The 21,905-nt window shown below is 40.1% G+C and overlaps 1 protein-coding gene across 1 annotated transcript in view; it reads right to left on the bottom strand.

Moving 5' to 3' along the window:
- Positions 1–21,639, bottom strand: part of LOC145342394 (cyclic nucleotide-gated channel rod photoreceptor subunit alpha-like) — a 43,942-nt gene extending 22,303 nt beyond the window's left edge. Inside the window, exon 1 of the mRNA XM_080187948.1 lies at positions 21,350–21,639. The gene's annotated coding sequence lies outside the window, so the exon portion shown is untranslated. The remainder of the gene's footprint in view (positions 1–21,349) is intronic.
- Between the last annotated feature and the right edge of the window lie 266 nt (positions 21,640–21,905).

Below are 21,905 nucleotides of genomic sequence, written 5' to 3'. Positions count from 1 at the left end.
CTTTTTCACCATTCCACTAACGTGCCCTCCTGCCTTCAGAGATCTGTGGACAAACATGCCAAGTTCTCTTTGTTCTTCAGAACTTCCTAGTGTTATGCCATTCATTGAATATTTCCTTCTCAAATTACTCTTTCCACAACGTATCACCGCACGCTTTTCAGCATTAAATTCCATCTGCCATTTATCTTCCCATTTGACAATCCTCTCTATATCTTTCTGTAGCCCAAGACACTCAACCTCAAAGAACAAAGAACAGTATAGCACAGGAAGCCTGCGCCAACACATGACACCTTTCTAAACAAAAGACCTTTTGCCTTGGCACAATCTATACCCCTCTATTCCCTGCTTATTCATGTGCCTGTTAAGATGCCTGTTAAACGGTAGCTCTGTTAACCACCTGGCCAAACATTGTGTAATCCGCAAATTTACTAATCCTACCCTTCGCGTAGTCATCTATGTCATGTATATAAATGACAAATAGTAGGGGACCCAGCACAGATCTCTGTGGTACAGTACAGGATACTGGCTTCCAGTCACTAAAGCAACTTTCTGTCATGATCCTGTGTCGCTTACAGCTGAGCCAATGTTGAATCCACTGCCTCAACTTACCTTTTATCCCATATACCTTCTTTATAAGTCTCCCATGTGGGACCTTGTCAAAGGCTCAGTGAAATCCATATAGACTACACCAACTGCACTACCCTCATCTACACAGCTGGTCACCTCCTCAAAAAAGTCAATCGAATTTGTTAGGCATGACCTCCCTTTGATGAAGCTGCACCGACTATTCCTGTTCAAATGTTTGCCTCTCCAAGTGGAGATGGATTCTCTCCTTCAGGATTTTCACCAACAGTTTCCCTACCACACATTATCCTTTGTGTGAAAAATGTTTGTACACTGCATTTCTAAATGACCTACATTTTAGCTGCCTTATCAAACCTTTATCATTTTAAAGGCTTTGATCAGGTTGCCCTTCAAACTCAAGGGATTACAAATCAAATAAATGCAACCCGTTCTCATAATTTAATCCTCCAAATTGACTTCCTCCAAGACCAATATCTCCATCCTGAAGTTAGTTTCCAAAGCTCAAGGTAGAGGCTGGTAAAGGCCACACAACTGAAGCATTGCTTCCACCCCTTTCAATTTCTCCTTAAGATCATATGAATAAATCTCTATATTTTAAATTTGTGAGTCAACTAGCTTCATTGCAAACTGGCACATTCCTCAGTAATTACAAGCAAAAAGTAATAACACCATGTCTACATCTTACCACATATTAGTATACAATTACCAGGTGTCTTCCTCTAACAAAGAGTGAAAAAACCTTGCAAAGCAAAGGGAGAAAACATATTTTGCAATGCACTTATCCTTAATATGTTTCCATGTTATTTGGATAATGGTCATTTGGATTGTTGACTGGTAAAGATTTTTATAAGTTATGCACATTAATTGTACACGCAATAAATGAAATTTTACTACACAGAAAGTAATTACCCACAACCGATTCTGTACTAAAAGGCTTATTTCAGAAATTATGCGGTATTAAACACAGAAAAAGATAATCTGGTAAAATAAGTCATTCATATTTCTCGAGACATACGACATGTAGCACTCTGGGAGTCCCATAACCAACACAACTGCAATATTTGAACAAAAGAGTATAAGAAATAGGCATCAAAGTGGACATATGACCCTCCGACCAATGTAGTCAGCGCTCTGCCATTCCATAGTTAATTTCACCTGTCTCTGCCTGTTATAGAGCCATGTTAATTTTCACTAATCCTCTACGTAAAGGGAAATCAAATTGGGTTGAGTCCGTGAGATGTGTGAAATTATGCATTTTTGTTGGCAGAATTAGGAGAAGAAATATTAACTAATTGATACAATGTTAAATGGGGTGCAGCACCAGAAAGACCTTTCAGTTCACATATACATATCTTTGATGGTGGCAGGACAAATTAACAAGGCTGTTAAAAATCACACAGGATTCTGGGTTTTTTAAATAGAGGCATAGGGTGAAAGCTAAATTAGCTATGGGAGTCTCACTTGCCAGCTGGTGAAATCATTATTTTTGTGGGAGGAGCGCCATATTAAGTGCTTTACTGAGCTGTGGTAGACTTTCCCCAGGATCGATGGCCCAGTGGTATAAGTCAAGTGCTGCCAACCAATAAGAAGTTGGCAGCTAATCATTGCAGACACCATTACTGGAAACAATGGCAACCGCCAGCAATTCACACACCAGAGGCCCAGGATCAGTGAGGGACCCAGGCTTCAGGTGAGTAAGGTCAGGAGGGAGTCACAGTGTGGTTTGCCAGATAAGGGGGAGAGAGTCAGCATCAAGGGCAGAGGTGTGCTTTTAGCACCCCCTCTTCTTCCCGATGCTGGATTCCTCAATCTGGCACTACGTGACTGACAATGAGGGACATCCAACCCAGGTTCCTGTAAGCAAACACATCAGCTTTTGTATTTTGGGCTCACAATGTGGCAACTCCAGTGCCTGACTCTGGCTGGTTCCCTGGGTGTATATGTACATGAATCATTGAAGGTGGCAGGACAGTTGGAGGGGGTAATTAGTAAAGCATGCAATATTCCGGGTTTTATTAACAGGAGCATAGAGTACAAAGAGGTTATTTTGAATTTATACGATACATCATCTAAACCTCAGCTGGATTATTGCGTACAGTTCTGGGCAGCACATTATAGGAAGGATATGAACTCATTGGTGAGAGTGCAGAAGAGATTTCCAAAAATGGTTCCAGGTGATGCGAAACTTCAGTTATGAAGACAGATTAGAGAATTTGTGACTATTCTCCTTGTAGAGAAGAAGCCTAAATGGAGATTTGATAGAGATGTTCAAAATCATGATGGGCCTGGACAGAGTAGATAGGGAGTAACTGTTCACAAAAGGATCAAGAACAAGAGGGTACAAATTTAAAGTGATTTGCAAATGTGATGTGAGAAAAAAACTTTTTCACCGAGAGAATTTTTCAAGTCTGGACTGCACTGTCTGGAAGTGTAATGGAGGCAGATTCAACTGAGACATTCAACAGGGTATTAGATGATTACTTGAATAGAAAAACTTGTGCAGGGTTATGGAAAAAGGCAGGAGAATGGCACTAAGTCATAATGCACATATGGAGAGCCAGTGCAGACACAATGGGCTGAATAGCCTCATTCTGTGCTGTAGCATTTCTATGATTCTGTGACAGGTTAAAGTCCTTAAGTGCATCAATTGGTGATGGAAAAGGAAGATCATCCATGAGGCTTTCTGCCCCAGCCTTAATTGGGGCTTAGAATCACAGAATCTTTATAGTGCTGTAGGAGGCCTATTGAGTCAGATCTGGCTCTCTGAAGGAGCATTCTATCTAATTTCATTCCCCTGTCTTATCCCCGTAATTTTGCATATTCTTTTCAGAAAGCAATCCAATTTCCTTTTGAGTACCTCAACAGAACCTACCTCCACCACCCTCTCAGGATGTTTGTTCCAGGCTCCAACTACCCTCTGGCTGAAAAAAAACCCCTTGCATCACTCCTATTCTTCTTGATGATTAGTTTGAATCTGTGCTCTCTAGTTCTTGAGTGGGAACAGTTTCTCACTATTTACCCTGTCCACACCCTCAGGATTTTGAATACTTTTATCAACTCTCCTCTCAGCCTTCTTTTCTCCAAGAAAAACAGTCTCAAGTTTTTAAAAGCTTATTTATTTATTAGTCACAAGTAGGCTTACATTACACTGAACTGAAAATCCCCTAGTCACCACACTCCGAAGCCTGTTCGGGTACATTGAGGGAGAATGTAGCATGGTCAATGCACTGAACCAGCATGTCTTTTGGACTCTCCAACCTCTTCAATCTACCCTCACAACTACATTCTTTATCCTTAGAATCATAGTTGTGAATCTCTTCTTTGCTCTCTTCAATGTCTTCACATCCTTCCTGAAGTTTGATGTCCAGAACTGAATGCAGTTTTCTAGATGAGACTTGAGTACTGTCCACACAAATTCAACATGACTCCTATACTCTTGTACTCAAAGATGCTATTAATAAAACCTAGGACACGATATGCTTTATTAACTGCACTCTCAACATGCCTTGCCACCTTCAATGACTTGTGTACATATACGCTGATGTTCCTTTGTTCCTGCACCTTCTTTGAAGTTTCTTCCTTTACTTTACACTGTTTCTGCATCTTTTTACTGTAAAAATGAATCATCAGACAATTCTTTGCACAGAATCTCATCTGCCAATTGTCTGCCCAATCCATTAACATTTCTATGCCCTTTTGAAGTTGCAGGCTAGTCTCATCACAGTTGGCAACACTTCCAATCTTTGTATCATCAGCAAATTTTGAAGTCATGCCCTGCACATTACAGTCTGTGGCATTAATATATGTCAGGAAGAGCAAGGATCCCAATACTGACCGCTGGGGAACTCCATTACAAACCTTCCTCCAGTCTAATAAGCAACTATTTATCACAATTCTCTGTCTCTTTCTTATCCAATTTCTTATCCAAGTGCCTGATTTCCCTTTCATTTCATGAGCTGAAATTTTGCACACAAGTTTGTTGTGTGGCATTGTATCAAATGTCTTTTGAAAATCCATATACAGCACATGATCAGCATCACCCTGATCAAATTTCTCTGTTACACCTCAAAAAATTCCAGTAAGTTAATTAAATATATTTTTTCCTTAATGAATACATGCTGGCTTTCCTTAATTAATCTGCACCTATCTAAGTGATCACTGCTTTTGTCCTGAATTATAATTTCCAGAAGTTCCTTATCATTGAAGCCAAATTGATTGGTCTGTAGTTATCCTGGCATCCTTTTTTGAACAAGGGTGTAACATTCACAATTCTCCAATTTTCTGGCACCACTCCTGCATCTATGGAAGACTGGAGGATTATCATCAATGCCTTTAAAATTTCCATTCTTACCCCCCCAGCCACACCTCCCTCCCCCTCCAATCCAGGGTGTTCTAAATTTATTTGCCCTATCTTTCCCCTTGAAGAGATTATATCTTGACATTGATTGTGATATTATCTCTTTGAAAGTAGCCCATTGTTCAGTCACTGTCTTTTCTGCTAGCAATTGATTTCAACTCACCTGACTCAGGTGCACTCTTATTCCACTGAAATTGGCTTTCCCCCAATTAATTATCTCTTCTCTGGATTGTTCCTTGTCCTTTTCCATGGCCAATCTAAAGCTTATGGTACAACGGTCACTGGCCCCAAATGCTTTCCCAGTGTGATCCACTTTGGCCAACTTGTTCCAAAGAACCAAGTCTGAGAGCACCTGCCCTCTTTTAGACTGGAAACATGCTGCAGAAAGTGATCCTGAACACACTCTGGGAACTCTTGTCCTTCTTGTCTTTACATTATTCCTATCCCAGTAGATATTTAAATAATTGAAGCCTTCATTATAATTATTATTCTCACATCTCTCTGTAATTTCTTTGTAACTTTGTTGCTCTCTATCCCTTCCACGAGTTGGTGTTCTAAATATTACATCAATGTTGTTGCACCCTTTTCAGTCCTTACCTCAAGCCAGAAGCAGGAATGTGATACGCTGTCCACACAGGAGCTAATCGCCTGATTAAATGGACCCCCAACCCCAAAGTTAAATTCTGCCCACAGAGTGTACAAGCAAAGAAGTTATGACTGAGATTGATCCTTTCACACATCACAGGACACAAGATAAAAAGAATAGTTGATCACTGTTTTGTATCTTAGACAAATGTGGTCGCAATCAGCAAGGAATCAAACATTGGCCACTGGCCGGTCCATGACATCTTTCTTTGCTATATAAACTTGAAGAAGAAATTCCTGCATGTGCTTCGAATTTTAAATAGAGAATCCCTGTTGACTTCATTGTAATGTTGCAGCCTAATTTCCAGCAGCGTTGACTGGAGTTTCATTAGGTTAAAAATGTGAAATCTTGAATCCTGGTAATTTGTACAATGCTTATCTTAAACTGAATGCATTGTAAATTAAATACTGTTCTCACCACTTATAGCAGGCATGTTTGTGCAGATGACATTTGCCCACAGAATAGACAGAATACTTTTGACAGATATTATGGTAGATTAGCATGAATACATTCATTTGCAATCATTTTCAGATAGGTACGGTTTAATTTAACAATTTTAGGTAACTTGTGTCACAAGTTTATGTTTACATTGAATTTATGCTGGCACTTTTGAAATTATTGCACTTATATCAGTTACACAGTATTTCCATTTCCTCGAGCAATTTTGAGATAATTTATGTCCAGAGCTTTATCTTTACAAATACATTAAAGAACATTTTCCAGTTGCCTATCTTGATGACATTGGACTAGGCAAAACATATCTGACGTTGCCTAGAATTCTCATTGAAGCAGCCAGTTTAACAAGATAATGATAAGAACAGAAGCTAATACTCGTGTTTGGATAATGTCACTCAGTCAGTTCATTTTGCTAAATGTCATCACCTGCTTGCTTTTTAACTGATAAGCTCGGCACACATGGAATCAGTTCAGTACCTATCTACACTTTAAAAAATCATTTCCCTTCAAAAGGAAGTAACATCAGTTGAAAGAGTAATGCTCACAATTTTACAACCCAAACATTTCTCCGCCAGTCCAGAAAATATGCAATTAGCCAAATAGTTTTTCCTGAAAAAGTCCAATGTAACTGAGCATTCCTCCCTTGCCTGATATTTATAATAAAAAGCACAGCTGTTTTTTACTAGAAATAATAATATTTCTGATATTATAAAAGGGAATGTAATGCAAATAGATAATTGTCTCTGCTTTTCAAAAAGTAAATTGCCAATTTGTATCTGGACAGGTCAAGTATTGGGATTGTATACACATGGGCAATGCAATTAAACAGTATAAACATATCAACTACAAATAATCAATCAATAGCTAATGTGTCTTCAGTAAAACACACAGCTTTATCACCATCTTCTTGTCAATAGCTAAAATTTATAAGCAAACTTTTTATTTCTTGCAATCTCAATGCTTTATTTCTTATGTACCTTTGCACTTTCTGAAATACATCCTGAGGGCTAATAATTGCCATATTTGCACTAATCATCTATGGATTAAATGGGACAACATTCTTATCAAAATGACAATTATTACCTCACAGACCTATTTATAATCCAGAGCCACTTATAGCTTTATAAACAAATAACAAAATGAAGCATAAGAGTTGGCAAACAAAATCATAGAATTATAGAATTTTGCAGCACAGGAGGCCATTTGGCACATTGTTTCTGCACCGACTCTCAAAAGAGGAACTCAGCTAGTTCCATTCTCTAGACCCATCTCTGTAACCTTCTAAATTCATCTCTTCTAAATATGTATCCAGCTCTTTTTTGAAACCTCAAATGGAACACACCTCCACCACTTTCCCAGGCAGCACATTCCAAATCCCAACAACTCTCTGAATGAAGAAGTTTCTCCTCATCTCACTCCTAGCTCTCATGTTGACCATCTTGAAATTGTGACCGCTAGTCACTGACATACCAAATAGTGGAAACAGCATATCCTTCATTACCCTGTCAAAATTATTCATAATTTTGAACACCTCAAGAAGACCACTTCTTAATCTTCTCAACTCCAAGGAGAATAAGCCCAATTTCTCTAATCTTGTATTGAAAATTCCTCATTCTTAGTATCATTCTAGTAAATCTTCTTTGACTCTCTCTAAGGCTTTAACATCCTTTCTTAAATAAGATGCCCAGAACTGAACACAATACTCCAAATATGATGTGACCAATGATTTGTAGAGGTGCAGCATCACTTCCTTGCTTTTATACTCTGTGCCACTATTTATAAACCTCAGGATTCTCTCAGCCTTCTTAACAACGGTTTTAACTTGCCTGGCCACCTTCAGAGAATTATGTACTTGAACCCTGAGGTCCCTCTATTCCTGTTCTCCCCTCAAAGTTGTACCATTGAGCCTGTATTGTCTCTCCATGTTTCTTCAATTAAAATGCATTAGCTCACATTTCACTGCATTGAAATTCATCTACCAGCTGTCTGCCCAACTGGCCAACTTGTCAGTGTCTCTCTGAAGTCGTTCAGTGTCATCCTTACAATTCACTATTCTCCCTATCTTAGTATCATCTGCAAATTTAGAGATTTTGCCCTCAACACCCATTTCTAAATCAGAAAAAGCAAGGGTCTCAACACTGATCCCTGGGGAACACCACTTTCAACTCATCTCCAATCTGAGAAATGCCCATCTATATCTATCCTTTGTTTCCTATCTCTTGGCCAGCGTCTAATCCAGGCTGCCAAGGACCCATCAATCCCAAACATTTCTAGTTTGCTAACCAACATGCCATGTGGCGCTGTATCAAATGCTTTCTGAAAGTCCAAATATAAGAACATAAAGAACTAGGAGCAGAAGTAGGTCATTTAGCACCATGAGCCTACTCCACTATCCAATAAGATCATGGCTGATCTTTTCGTGGACTGACACTACCCGAGAAGGTGAGAGAGAGACAGAGAGACAGAGAGACACTCTTTTCTTCTGGCAGTCCAGGCAGCAACTCCTTGTATTATAAAAATTAAAATGAAACTGACTTTCCTGCGAGCTTAGTTCCTCCCATTAGTCACATGACTGCCCTTGTCAATCAATTTAATCAAAAACTCACATGATTCTGCATACCTAGTCTAAAATCCCAGAAAATCTAAATAAACATTAACTCTACCATGTAATACATTCCTAGCTAAAATTAATTATTAGCCTGCATTCTTAGCATCTGCTGTATGCTTACCAGAAAAATTAACCCTTGTAACAAAACACTGCCTCTTGAAACAATATCAAACTATACATTCTGTGCAAGCTGCCTTCCTTTCCTCATGCTTCCTAACACAGAAGGAAATATTACAACTTCATCCTTTTCAGAGGAATCTTACCAGGACACAAAAGTCCAATGTGTCAAATATAATAAAATTACACATAGTATGCACCAAGAATCCAATACATAATCTCACATCTCATGTCCAGCACACAGCATGAAGCAGATAGCTGCCCCCATAAAGCAGTCATCAAATATAATATAAAGATCCAGAGAAAGTGTGTCATGTGTTAATCATTCTTCTTAAACAGAACTTCTGGGTTAGCTCAAGTTCTATATATTTTACATACAAAGTTTCTCCTATTGCATTGTGACTTAATATTATCTCCAATCTAACACAAGATCCTTGAAGAAGAGTGATCCACAATTCCTATTGACCAAGAACTTCTGGAAGAACTTCCCATGCTCTGAGCTCCTTTTAACTCCATGTGGTAAAATTAGATAGTGCTTGATTTGGAGATGATGATTCTGATACACAATGACTCTCTGCCCAGTCAATTTGTAAATCTCAGACTGCCTGTTCATCAGCATCACTGTGACAATGTAGCCTAGCAAGAAACACATTACAGACTGGCCACATGCTAGGCAGATAGATGCTCGTGACCAGCGATTCGAAGAGGTTCCGCATTTTTCAAATGCAGCCTGCATCTCCTAAAGGGAAAGTACATATAGGCTGCAGCAGCCAGAGGAACTCTTTCCAAGGGTGCTAGAGAGTAGGAATAAAAGTACCAACAGTGCAGCAGACCAGAAAGAAGGCTCTCAGTTTCTTTGATACACAGCTGGAGACCTTTATATAAAAGGTAGAAAGGAAGAGAGATGTCGGTACAGTCTTTCCAGCTATTCTTGCCATGCTCCCGCTGCAGTGAAGTAGGGGAATTTGGTGTTCAGGCAAATCTCTGTTCAGTGCAGCTGGATGGAAAAATCCTGCTGGCATGAATGGTCATAACATTCCAGCCGACGTTTCCACAGGAGGCCTTCCAGGTACACACTGGGAAGGGTAAGTGAGCAGGAAGCAGGAGGTCAGTTCAAGGTGTTTTGCTCCAGAGACCTAGCTGTGGTCTCCAAATCTTCAAACTTGCCCACTGTACCACCAATCCCCTTGCTGCTTAATACATCACATCCCTATCACAATCACCCATATCAGCAATCGGGGCACATGATTAATATTCACATGTCTTAGCTCACCTTCTGATATCTATCACTGCTGCAGGGCCCAGTCCCACACAGAGCCACCACATACTTCCAATGGTTCAGCTATAACGGTCACATCACCCAAACCTACTGCAACACAATCACTGATTCTCTTCCTTCTCTCTTGCAAAACCAAGTCACATATAACAGGAAGCAGAAAACTTGCAGGGAACAAATAAATCTGAGTTTCTTGAAACCCTTGGAAGTGGTCTTCCAGTCATGGAGCCATCTCTGAGGTTGTTGCAACTGATGTTCCTGTGAAATTTCAGGTGATGGTATGTCACAGCCTTAAGTTTCTTCTCAACTTCTTCTTCATCGTCGTCCTATTATCTGACATAAAGGGCGAGCTGCAGGTATGATTATGAACCTCTTATCCCCCCTTCCCTCACCCCAATCCTTCCCTCCTACGTTTCTACTGTTAGACATCCAAGAACTTCCACTTAGCCAACTTCACAATGAAGGGCACAAGCAAGAGCAGATGTCTGCTGAAGGAGCACTCTTATTTGGTCTGACAGCCACAGCCATCAGTTCAGATGCTGGCATTGTGCATATTTAAGTGTAGTTATAAAGGCGGGATTAAGGGTGTTGCTGCCAGGCCAGGGTGAAAGGATAGCACATGCTCTGTATTGGCAAGGTTGTGGGTGGGTTCAGCTGCAGAGGAATCAGGTGAGAAATTTGATGGGGTGGCAAGCAGAGAGAATTCTGTTCGTCTTACACCAAAGGTACTTGTGCATTGGGAGACCTGCCAGACAGTGCATTGTCATTGTTGAAGTGCATGGAGGAGACTAACACCAACTTGATGCAAAGTTGTAACCCATCCTTTCCGTCATGTGAGTGGTGGAGAAGGGATTTGGGCGATGTGGGGGATTGGGGATGGATTTAGAGATCACGAAGTCAGAGGGGGAGGTCAGAGGTCAGACCTAAGGTCAAGTCCTGTTGGGCCTAGAGGGTGAGCGGCTGGGGAGAATCCTTAATGGGGTAATTGGTGGGTGGGGGATGTTCCTTTGAGGGGGGGGAGTATCCCATGAGGAGTGGGGGGATGGTCAGTCTTGGTCTGCACAATAGTTACTGTGAAGTTAGAGATGATTTTACTCCTTTTAACTTTTTCTGGATAACTATTGATGTAACCGAGTCAAAAACATCCTAAGTTTGTGATTTACATTTCTGGGCTGTTGCCGTGCAAAATCTTACCTGGGAACCTCTGAAGAGAATTCCCAGCGTAAAGTTGGTGTACCCTCCCTAATGAAATGCTAGAGAGCTCAGAAGTTATGACCCAATGTCTCAGTGCTGCCGAAGCTCAGAATCAGACTGCTGCTATCATAACTGCAGACACCAAGGCTCTAAGGGACTTTGCGGCTTCAGACAGCAGTCCAACAATCTCTGCACCAACAGATTATCGAAATCACTGAAAGTACCATCCTGTGAAGCTGAATTGGCTCTATGTTGCATGATCCTGTTTTCTTCCCTCTGCCAATTCTACTAGTGCCTGAGTCATTACCAACCATCTGATACTGCAGTCGCCCATGCCATGTTTGTACAATCCAAAAACAACGCTGAAGGCCCAGGACTGATTGATGGCATCCTGCAAGGCAATTTGCAGTCTTCCCCTATCAGCCTCCTACTAGCCATACTGCAATGACTGGGATAATACTGTGCAGGAGCAATAGGACAGGCAAAGGCACCTGTAAAACAGACATTAAATGGTGAGACACAAGGGTGAATACTCTAGTTTTGTTTGCATTAGTGGGACTGTTGTTGGATAAAATTATTATGGAATTTTTTTTTTATATTTCAGCATTTGGGTCAAGAGGACATTGCGATGGTATAGTGGGCAAGACATCGACAGGTTGGAAACTGTGGAGTAACAGTAACGTGAGGATGATTTTAGGGGAACTGAAGACTGACTAACCGCTCAGAGACAATCTGTCCCAGAGGAATGGGATCCCAGTTACCTCCTCCTCCAGCTCTCACTCCCATCAAGGTAATCCTCAAAGAATTGGTGTCAAGGGTAGGACCTTCAGGCAGCTGGGCACAGTAGACTACTGAAGGTTTGGCGATATGGTGTATAATGTAGCTGGCCCATCTGAAGTGGTCCAGGCAGCAGACTCATCATTTCAGACCATGACCTCATGATGTTCCAGCAGCAGCATGGCTTATGTGCCACCCACACATCTGATTTGCTGATGGAGGGGAGTCATGAGCTACATCCAGAGCAGGTAGACCTGTCACCAAAGTGCTATCTCTGGTTTGTCATGGAACTGTTAATTAGCACAGAATAAAAGCAGTGAAACTGCTGCCAGGATAGTTGGCATTCACCAATATGATACTCTTGGGTGGTTATGTCACCTGCACATTCAGGGTTTGGTACCCTTTATGTTCTTATATCTCTCCCCATTAATATGAGGAGCCAGCAGAGCCAAATCTATGCATTTGATGGCTCCCTGCATCACTGGGAACCCTGCTATCCTGGCAAAGCCATGTGCTTGCACTTCCAGCTTCCCTCCAGTTAGAGAGAAGATGATGAAGTACCCTGTCCTGGTGTCCATGGGCATTTTCACCTCCTTGATGTAGCAATACATGCTAAAATGTGAAATATTGGCAATTTCATTGATTCCAGCCTGGAAAGATTCACTGGTGTAGGAATTGAGGGACAAGTTGATCTTCATTCTACTGCAAGTTCAGCATTGACCTACTGTGCAGTCGTAGGTGGAGCAGGTGGCATAGTGTGTACAGCTCCCTATTGAGAGCCCTCCTTCTCCCTCTGTACACAGCTTTTCCTCTCTGCTGTCTGTGCGCCATCACTCTGTCACGCCGCAGCCCAAGAGGGACTGCAATTATAAGCATTATGAGTGAGAGCATATCTCTTCCCTATTTAAAATAAATTAATCTCTCATCCAACTATTTGATTTTAGTGACAAGTTGCTACACATTATATTTAATATAATGGTGCATAGTAAACAGATTTCAACTACGTATAAGAGCATATATTATTTTGTCTGCTAAGATACATAAATAGGTGACTTGCCAATACGAATCAAACAGGTTTCTTAATTAAGTGGTTCAATGTCTTTGCAATTAAATAAACCAGGGCTCTTAAACTCCATAGGATTTCTACTGGTTTCCTGCTGTAACTCTGGCAGCAGGCAAGAAGGGCTTTGAGAAAAATGTTGAAGTTACCGTTTTCAGCATTTATGATGCTTTCCTGGGAACTCCAATAGTTTCCAGTTCTTTTTGTCACACATAAACTTGCATAAAGAATTTCAATTTGGTCCATCTGATGTTGCAGTCCTGAATTATCTGAGGAGGTCCGTGGGAAGATCTGGGGCAAGGCAAAGCAGAACTTCCACATCCTCATAGATATTGTCCTTGATGCTGTCAGTTAACAATTCTAATCTTTCCTTCCCAGTCTGGTCTATCTTGAGACTCTAATCCAAAGAGTTTTAGTCTGAAGGTTACTCAGATGAGTAGAAAATAATGCAGCTTAGTGTGAAATCAATTTAAAGTGCAAATCAAATATTTCTATTCTAAGCTTTGGTCAGTAATCGGAATGGAATTGTTTTAGTTTAAATTCCAAGAAAGAACTAAATTTATTCAGTTGCAAAATTGAAATCAATGACTTTTGATAGTAATGTTCAAAATAATTGATATCTTTGATGAATTTAGTTAATTTAGATTACAAATTGTCCATTTGGTTTAAATTCTGAAAAGATGGATTAGCAAATGCTAGGGTTAGAGAGGTACATGAACTGGTAGTTTGCCAACATGGGGTCAGAATTGACATAGAACCCAGATCTCAATGGCATTTTATTGTATTTTATGAAATTATATTCAGTGCAAAATTTGGATGTACCCATATTATTTAAGGGAATCAAATACTTTCAGGTGAGTTACTGATGAATTTCTTTCACTATGATTGTACAAGAGTTTGGTGCTTTATTGAGTTCTTTGAAGTTGCTAAATGCTACAGGGAATGGTATGGGAGATCCTCAAGAAGTTGATGCTGACTTCAAAGCCTCTGCACAAACCAGTTTCTCCCAGATATGTACACAGTAGTAGGACAGCACACAAAAGGGAGAATGGATAGAGGTAGCACAGAGCGAAACAAGCCACTGGAAGAGGGAGAAGAGGAGGAAAGGATAAAGGATTCCCAGCAGAAGGCCATGTCTATCCAGAGTGTTCAAGGGGAAATTTTTCTATTTAATCCTTAGTCAGGAACAGTGTGTGGGATGTTTGCATTTCATCAAGGAAAGGGTCACTGAAATCTGTCACCCATCGCAGCCACAACTGCAACCTTAGAGCAGGAAGAGAATGGCAGCGCCAACAGCTGTGAAGGTCTGATGGTGACCCTGGATGAGAACATTTAAGTAACAGGATGGAGCACTTGATGTAGCTTGCCAGAAGCAGACGACTAAACACATGGCTTTGCTGAGATTCTGAGCTTCCCCATCATGTAAGGTATTACTGACTGTTCACACATTGCTCTGTGGGCACCATATGTCTACTTTGGATGTACCTCAACTGAAAAGTATTCCATTCCTTCAGTATCCAGCTGGCATGTAAGCATAGACATCCTTGTTTCAGAATGCCTCCCAGGCCTCACCTCAAACCTATCTCTGTAACTGCCTCCAGTCCTACAGTCTCTGAAATCTTTCTTCTAATTCTGGCCTCGTGCAAATCCATGATTTCTTTACTCTACCATCAGCTGTCTAGGCCTTAAGCTCTGAAATTCTCTCTTTTTAAAGTTCTCCTTCCATCTTTAAGCAACTCCTTAAAATGTCCCTTTTGGCAAAGCATTTGGTCACCTGTCTTAATATTTCCTTATGGGAATCTTGTCGAACTTTTTAATGATAACAGCTTACATGGAATTTCTTGGGAAATTTCCATATGGCAAAGGCTCTATATAATTGGAAATACCATATATACTCCTGTAAATGTCAATCTCACATAAAAATAATGACTTCTAGCCTAAAGTTCTGTCATATACCTCATGCAAACATCAACCTAAGTTTTTCAAGGATCAAACCACATTCTGTTTATTAATTATTTACTGGTAATTACAATGGTTCATTAATGTAAAGGCACACATGGGAATCTTTAGATTTTCCCACTATCAATTCCAGTGGGAGTCTCTCAGTTAATCAACAAGACTAATGCATACTACACGATCCATTACGATGCATTCAAGAAAGAATAACAGGTGCACAACTCTGTTTAAACTGGAGACAGCTGTAGCAGAATGGGTTAACACACATCAGCAGAATGGTCATATTATTAGCCCAAAGCCATCCAACTTTCTGCTGTCAGAGAAGCAAAGAAAGATGATATTGTAGATGCAAGTCCAGTGCCAAGCTTTATGGAAAGGCATGATTTAGTACTCAGTCAGAAAATGAAAATTCCATAGCATTTACCACCTGAACTCAAAGATAAGATCATCAAGTTCCACCATTTTGTCATCCAGCAACGAGAGAATAATACATAATGCCTGCACTGGAAATGTGGATGAAACTTCGATGAACTTTGACACACCAGCAAATAGACCTTGTAGTTGGTCACCAAAAGATATGGTTCCTGGTGGCTCCATTTGGTTTGGCAAATGGCATAAAATTAAAGATAGTGTTGATCGTCAAGCCCAAAGCTCTCCTCAAAGGTAAATTTCAGAAAGACGTTGTCATCCATGTTCATGAGAAAAGCTGGATGGATGAAGGAGGTCACAAGAAATAGCGCAGGAAGTTTTGAATTTGAGACCAGGAGGACTACACAAAAACATTTATTATAGGCGTAATAATGCCAGCACCCTCACCAGCAATAGTGGATGTGTAGAATGAACTTGATCCCAACATCATCAAAAAATTTAAAGTGTGGGGTAACGAATGCATTTAATGATATCAAGGACAATTACTTGTAGAATAATGATGCTGAAGTTACCAGTGTGACCAATATTGTTTATGATGAAGAAGAAGATGAGGAATATCCATATGATGATGTTATACAATCAGCCCATTGCGGCAAACTGTTTGGTGACTCAGATAGTGATTAGACTGATTTCAAAGGATTTTATTGGGAGATGTTGTAGTTAATTTGTATATATTTATTTTGTGTTGGATGAAATATGTTACAACTGCAACGTTATAAATAGGTGAGAGGTAGAGAATTAAAATGAATTCTTCACTGCAGTGGGTATTTTATTTGTACTTTATTTCATTGTGATAGTCTTTTTGGGCCCCAATCAAGCCAATTCCTATAAAACATTGCCCGTGTAAAAGTTAGACAAATCACTCGTCCTAAAAAAGTGGTCTAAAATATTTGACTTTTAAACAACTACATATGGTAGATGTCTTCGCTGAGTCATCAACTTTAAAAGGAGAGAGTGACAAACTGAAAAGGATTACATGAATGTACCTGAAAGAGATATATGCCACACCTCTGGGCTAACTACAATCTCTTTCATGGAAAGTCTCTGTAATTTTTAACCACAGTATTTTCTAGCAGCCCTATTGATATTCCGCAATTTTAAAAATGTTGATATTTTTATGTTTTAGTGGCAACACAACCAATTACGGACATTATTCCCTATACAATCTGATGCAATGTAAATTAAATGACATTCACTGGAATAGTCGCCAAAGTGTAGCTTCTTCATGTAATGAAGCTTGATGAAGTATCTTTCACAGTGCTTAGTAAAAGTAATATACTAGTGATAAGAAGGGACTGTAGAAAAAGAGGTAATCAGCCATGGATATGCAAGGAAACAAAGGAGGGTATCAAATCGACTGTTGATACTTCTTGCTGCAACGGCAAATCAGCCAGCATAATTAAGGACCCCACGCACCCCAGACATTCTCTCTTCCACCTTTTTCATTGGGAATAAGATACAAATGTCTGAGGTCACATACTAACCGACACAAGAACAGCTTCTTCCCTCCTGCCATCAAACTTTTGAATGGACCTACCTCGCATTAAGTTGATCTTCTCAGCACCCTAGCTATGACTGTAACACTGCATTCTGCACTCTCTTGTTTCCTTCTCTATGAACAGTATGCTTTGTCTGTATAACGTGCAGGAAGTAATATGTTTCATTGTATGCTAATACACTTGACAATAATAAATCAAATCAAGAATAGGTGGGTCGTCAATCTGTTTCCAACATTTCTCAATCGTGGACAGGAAGTGGGGGTGCCCTCAATCTGAAGGCCTTTGGAGTTGGGGCACCATCCCTTCTAGGAACAGGGAGCTCCAGCCTTCCCTCCCTTCCCGGCCTACCCTCTGATGCAATGATCACACGATTGCTGCAGGAGTTCCTCAGGATTGTACCCTAGACCAAACCATCTTTACCTGCTTCATCAGTGATCTTCTTTCCATCATAAGGTCAGAAGTGGCCATGTCTGCTGGTGCTTGCACATTGCTCAGCACCATTTGTCACTCCTCCTATACTGAATTAGTCCACAGTAGTATGCAGCAAGACCTGGACTATATTCAGGCTTGGGGTGAGAAGTGGCAAGTAACATTTGCACCATAACGTGCCGGGCAATGGCTACCTTCAACAAGAAACATCTTCTCTGTTTAGCATTTAGTGGCATTACTGTTACCAAACACTCACCAACAACATTCTGAGGGGTCACCATTGACCAGAAACTTAGTTGTAGCTGCCATAAAAACTACAAGAATAGGTCAGAGGCTAGGAATTTTCCTTTGAGTAACTCAACCCCTGACTCCTCAAAGCCTATCCACCATCTACAAGGCGTAAGTCAGAAGTTATTGGGTGAATACAAGTCAACATACGTGAAACTCAGCACCATCCAGGACAAACTAGCTCGCTTGTATGACACCTCATCCACCTTCGTAAACATTCACTCCTTCCACCACCATCAAACTGTGCATCAGGATGTAGTGCAGCAGCTCACCAAGACTTCTTGAACAGCAACCTCTTTCACCTCAAAGGATAAGGACAGCAGATGCATAGTAACACCACCGCCTGCAAGTTACTGTCATGGGGTCAATATCCTGAAACTCCCTTCCTATGAGTGCTGTGTGTGTACCTACACCACATGGACTCAACCTGTACAAAAGGTGTTCTGCACAAATCCATCACTATCAACTTGCTCACATCTGGAAAAATAGTGAGCTTGTCTCAGTCTGAAAGGCGATTAGTGTGCATGGTGGTTCCTACTCTCAAACACCAAACTAAGGATACATTTTGACTAACCTAAAATGTTTTGCATGTGAAAGCCTCCAATATCATGTTTTCAGTAACATATCATGAAATAAGACATACCAGGTTGGGAACTGACTTCACATGGTTAGATGGCATAATTACACCTGTAATTACAATGATCTGTGGTACTGGCACATCCAGTGACAGCAGTGGTCAGCTGCAGCTTGAAACTTGGCTCCACCTCTATGTGAATATGCAGAAATGCTGACCTCTCTCAGCCAGTATCGCCTCCACTACAACATTCATCAAGCAGAAGATCAGAGCCTATGCTACACTTGGGTTTTCTTCCTTTTCATTTTCCAAGCTACTTCCTAATCCCCACGGCATTCAACTTGGCAAATTCTACAGATGGGTTGAGGTGCCTTCTGATCCTTCCTAAAAGCTTCAGAAATTTTTGACATTTCTTATTGATTTTCAGTGCCATCACTATCTGAGTCCTCCGTCCAGCCCCATAAGCCAGGCAGTGCAACAGTACCAATGGGTTTTCTACCCTCTTGCTTTTAACCGTTCAGATCCAAATAGCACCTATTTTGGAACATCTTGGCACTTGGCTCTTAGTTTGCGTGACCCTTTCAAGCAGGTAATAATTACATGTCTGAGCAACAGCACAGATACGCTTAACACTTGGTATGATCCTTCTAATCTCCACACTGAAAGGTAGGTCATTCCAATGATGATCTACTTTTGTAACTAACTCTCATTACCACCCATAACAACTAATGCAATGTGACAATAAGAACTTGGACTTGCTGTTCTATTTTAGCTGTTAAAAATCACAGATTGCACAATGTAATGATTACTTTGGCAGTCACATCAGTCCTTATCCAATCTAAGTATATGCCCCGGGGCATTAGGAATGAATGAACTGTGAATACTATCCTAAAACATTGTTGAACATTCATGAACACGACAAAGATGTAAGAATTCATTAATCCTATTAAACCTCTGGCATTTCACATAATCAGCTGTATCCAGATGGGTAGGCAAACAGATTTATAACTAAATTCCATTTATATGACAAAGGCATCAAATAAAGACAAGCATAATGAAGCAATAAAACCACATCCACAGGTTCCCAGCGTCAATCTGAGCACTCTGCTATGCAACTGATCCATAAGTTCATACAGTCACATAATCATGAAGTTAACCCAGCTAATGCCAATTCTCTCAGTTACTGGTCTTGAATAATTTTCAAACTCTACTCCTGAATGCTACTTATCGCCAGATTTTCAAAAACATGCAAACCTCAAAGAACATTTATAAACACAATAGTATGTTCCTTACATTACTCAATATGGCCAGTGTAATAGGCATTAGTCACTCTTCCTATCAAGTCTTTTTACTTATAGGTTTTTTTACAGGTGGCACAGTGGCACAGTTGATTAGCACTGCTGCCTCACAGCGCCAAGGACCCTCGTTCGATTCTGGGTTCAGGTCACTATCTGTTCTCCCTGTGTCTGCATGGATTTCCTCTGGATGCTCTGGTTTCCTCCCACACTCCAAAGGTGTGCAGGTTAGGTTGATTGCCCGGGTTAAGTTGTTCATTAGTGTCAAGGGGATTAGCAGGATATATTGGTGGGGTTGTGGGGATAGGGCCCAGGTGAGATTGTTGTTGGTGTAGGCTCAATGGGCCCGAATGGCGTCCTTCTGCACTGTAGGGATTCTAATTGCATTTTTATTTCTGTTCGCTTTTGTGGTATTTCATGATCTTCAAAGTGAGAAATGTCAGTTTTAGGAAATGAGTTTTTTTTCACCATCAGCATCAACTGCTCCAGTCAGGTATAGGGAGAAATGAGTTTGGAGTAAATGGGTGAATTTTCCCTCCCTGCCCACCATGGGAATCAGTGCAGGCGAGGAGCGGACCATGGGAAGGTCCATTGACCTTGGGTGAGATTTTCCAGTCTCGCGGCAAGTGTGGCCAGAAAGTCCCATCCAACCTCTCTGTCATGCTCCAAAACACATCTTTATTCCAACCCATACAAATGTCCCATTTTCATTTCCCATACCAGCTAATCTCACTGCATTTACTAATGAATTTGCTAATTTAATGTTGTTTTCCAATTTGGGGGTAGATTTGCTCTGTGTATTTTACACACGTTAGGAGCACAAAATAAAGGAAACTAAGCTTTTAAGTCATCATTCTGGGCTATATTTTGACCCAAATAATAAAACTGAAAAGACTGTTTTAATCTACTTCTTCCTTTCCTCCCCCTTAGTAATTATATTCCTTATTTTTATCTGCAGAAATCTAGGTAATTTCCAAAGCACAGCTCATATAGAATCTTCTTTCAATATTTTGTTTGCCAAATAATTAATGTTGCAGCACAAAACAACAGGCTGCTGATCCTACGAGAGCAAGGAAATAAAACAATGGCACTAAAATTATCAAATGAACTGAACTAGTCATGAGGATGGAGGAAACATAACCTCTAGAAAGGATTATGCTCTATCTATACTCAACAGCTAACCTCTTGGACATTTTAAATTGATTTACTATCCTCTGTGAAGCAACTTTGGTCTTCCTGACTCTTCCCATTAAAATAATCCAGACCTATCCTGTAATAAATGAAGTAGCAAAATGCTTAACAAGAAATTATAACGACAGCAAAATAATCTTTGAAAAACTTATGCTAAGAATAACCTCCTCTCTTTTGCTTTTGTTTCATCTTCTCAACTAAAGAAAATGTAAATATGACCCAATACTGCCATCAATTGAATGGTAATGGAACTGTGGAATTTAATCATGCACAAACAGCAATAACTGCTGTATTAAAAATGTACTGACTTTCTTTTATTGGCGTATTTTTAGATAAGCCAATACTTTGACTTAAGAGAATAATAAAGATTACATTGAGCAACCAAATAGTGTTTCACATTGAAATTCAATAACTAAGAGAAACAATTGTAAGAATTCATCGTGTCTCCATAAAATAAAAGACTTAATGTGTCATCAATTAAGCTTCACTCTGCTGAATAGATATCAGTACACTGAATAAATCTAAACCTATCATATTCAACAAACCAGGTAAACACATATAAAAAAAATCCATGACATATCTATTTGTGACACAGAATTAAACAAAACTTACCACACTGGGATGGGGCTCTTGATACAAGTCCTGGACACCCACAAATTATCTACATTTATTTTGGATCTATGTAAAGAGACTAGGCTGTCAACACTTTATGCAAAATGTTGTCTTCATTCAACTCCAGCAACAGCCCTCAGACAAGTCAAAGTCGTAAATTTATACATTACGTGAAAAATAGCACAAAAATAAAGCAAACATCTGCAGTTACAACAAAAGATCAGTAAATTTGCAGAGCTGTAACTTCAGCAATATCTTCTTTGCTATCCACCTTGAACCTGTTAGATCCACTTGAGGTGATTACCAGGGCCAGCCCACTAACTATAATACTGAATATTACGACTTAATCTCCTCTTATATTAGCATCACCAATCCCAACTTTGATTTTTATTTTAATTTCTCAGTATATGGAAGAAAATACAGATGTCAAATAGATGATATCAGACCCGGGCAGCAGCTAAGATATTGATGGGTAAACTAAAGTCAAATGGTAGTATATATTGGAAGATTTAATTGCAATCTACTCACTGCTGTAACATAGGGAAACAAAGCAGTT

The sequence above is a fragment of the Carcharhinus amblyrhynchos genome, chromosome 1 (assembly GCF_965287045.1).
Source record: "Carcharhinus amblyrhynchos chromosome 1, sCarAmb.v2.hapA, whole genome shotgun sequence".
Taxonomy (NCBI): Eukaryota; Metazoa; Chordata; class Chondrichthyes; order Carcharhiniformes; family Carcharhinidae; genus Carcharhinus; species Carcharhinus amblyrhynchos.
The sequence above is the reverse complement of the archived record's forward strand: the minus strand, read 5'-3'. Positions and strand labels throughout refer to the sequence as shown.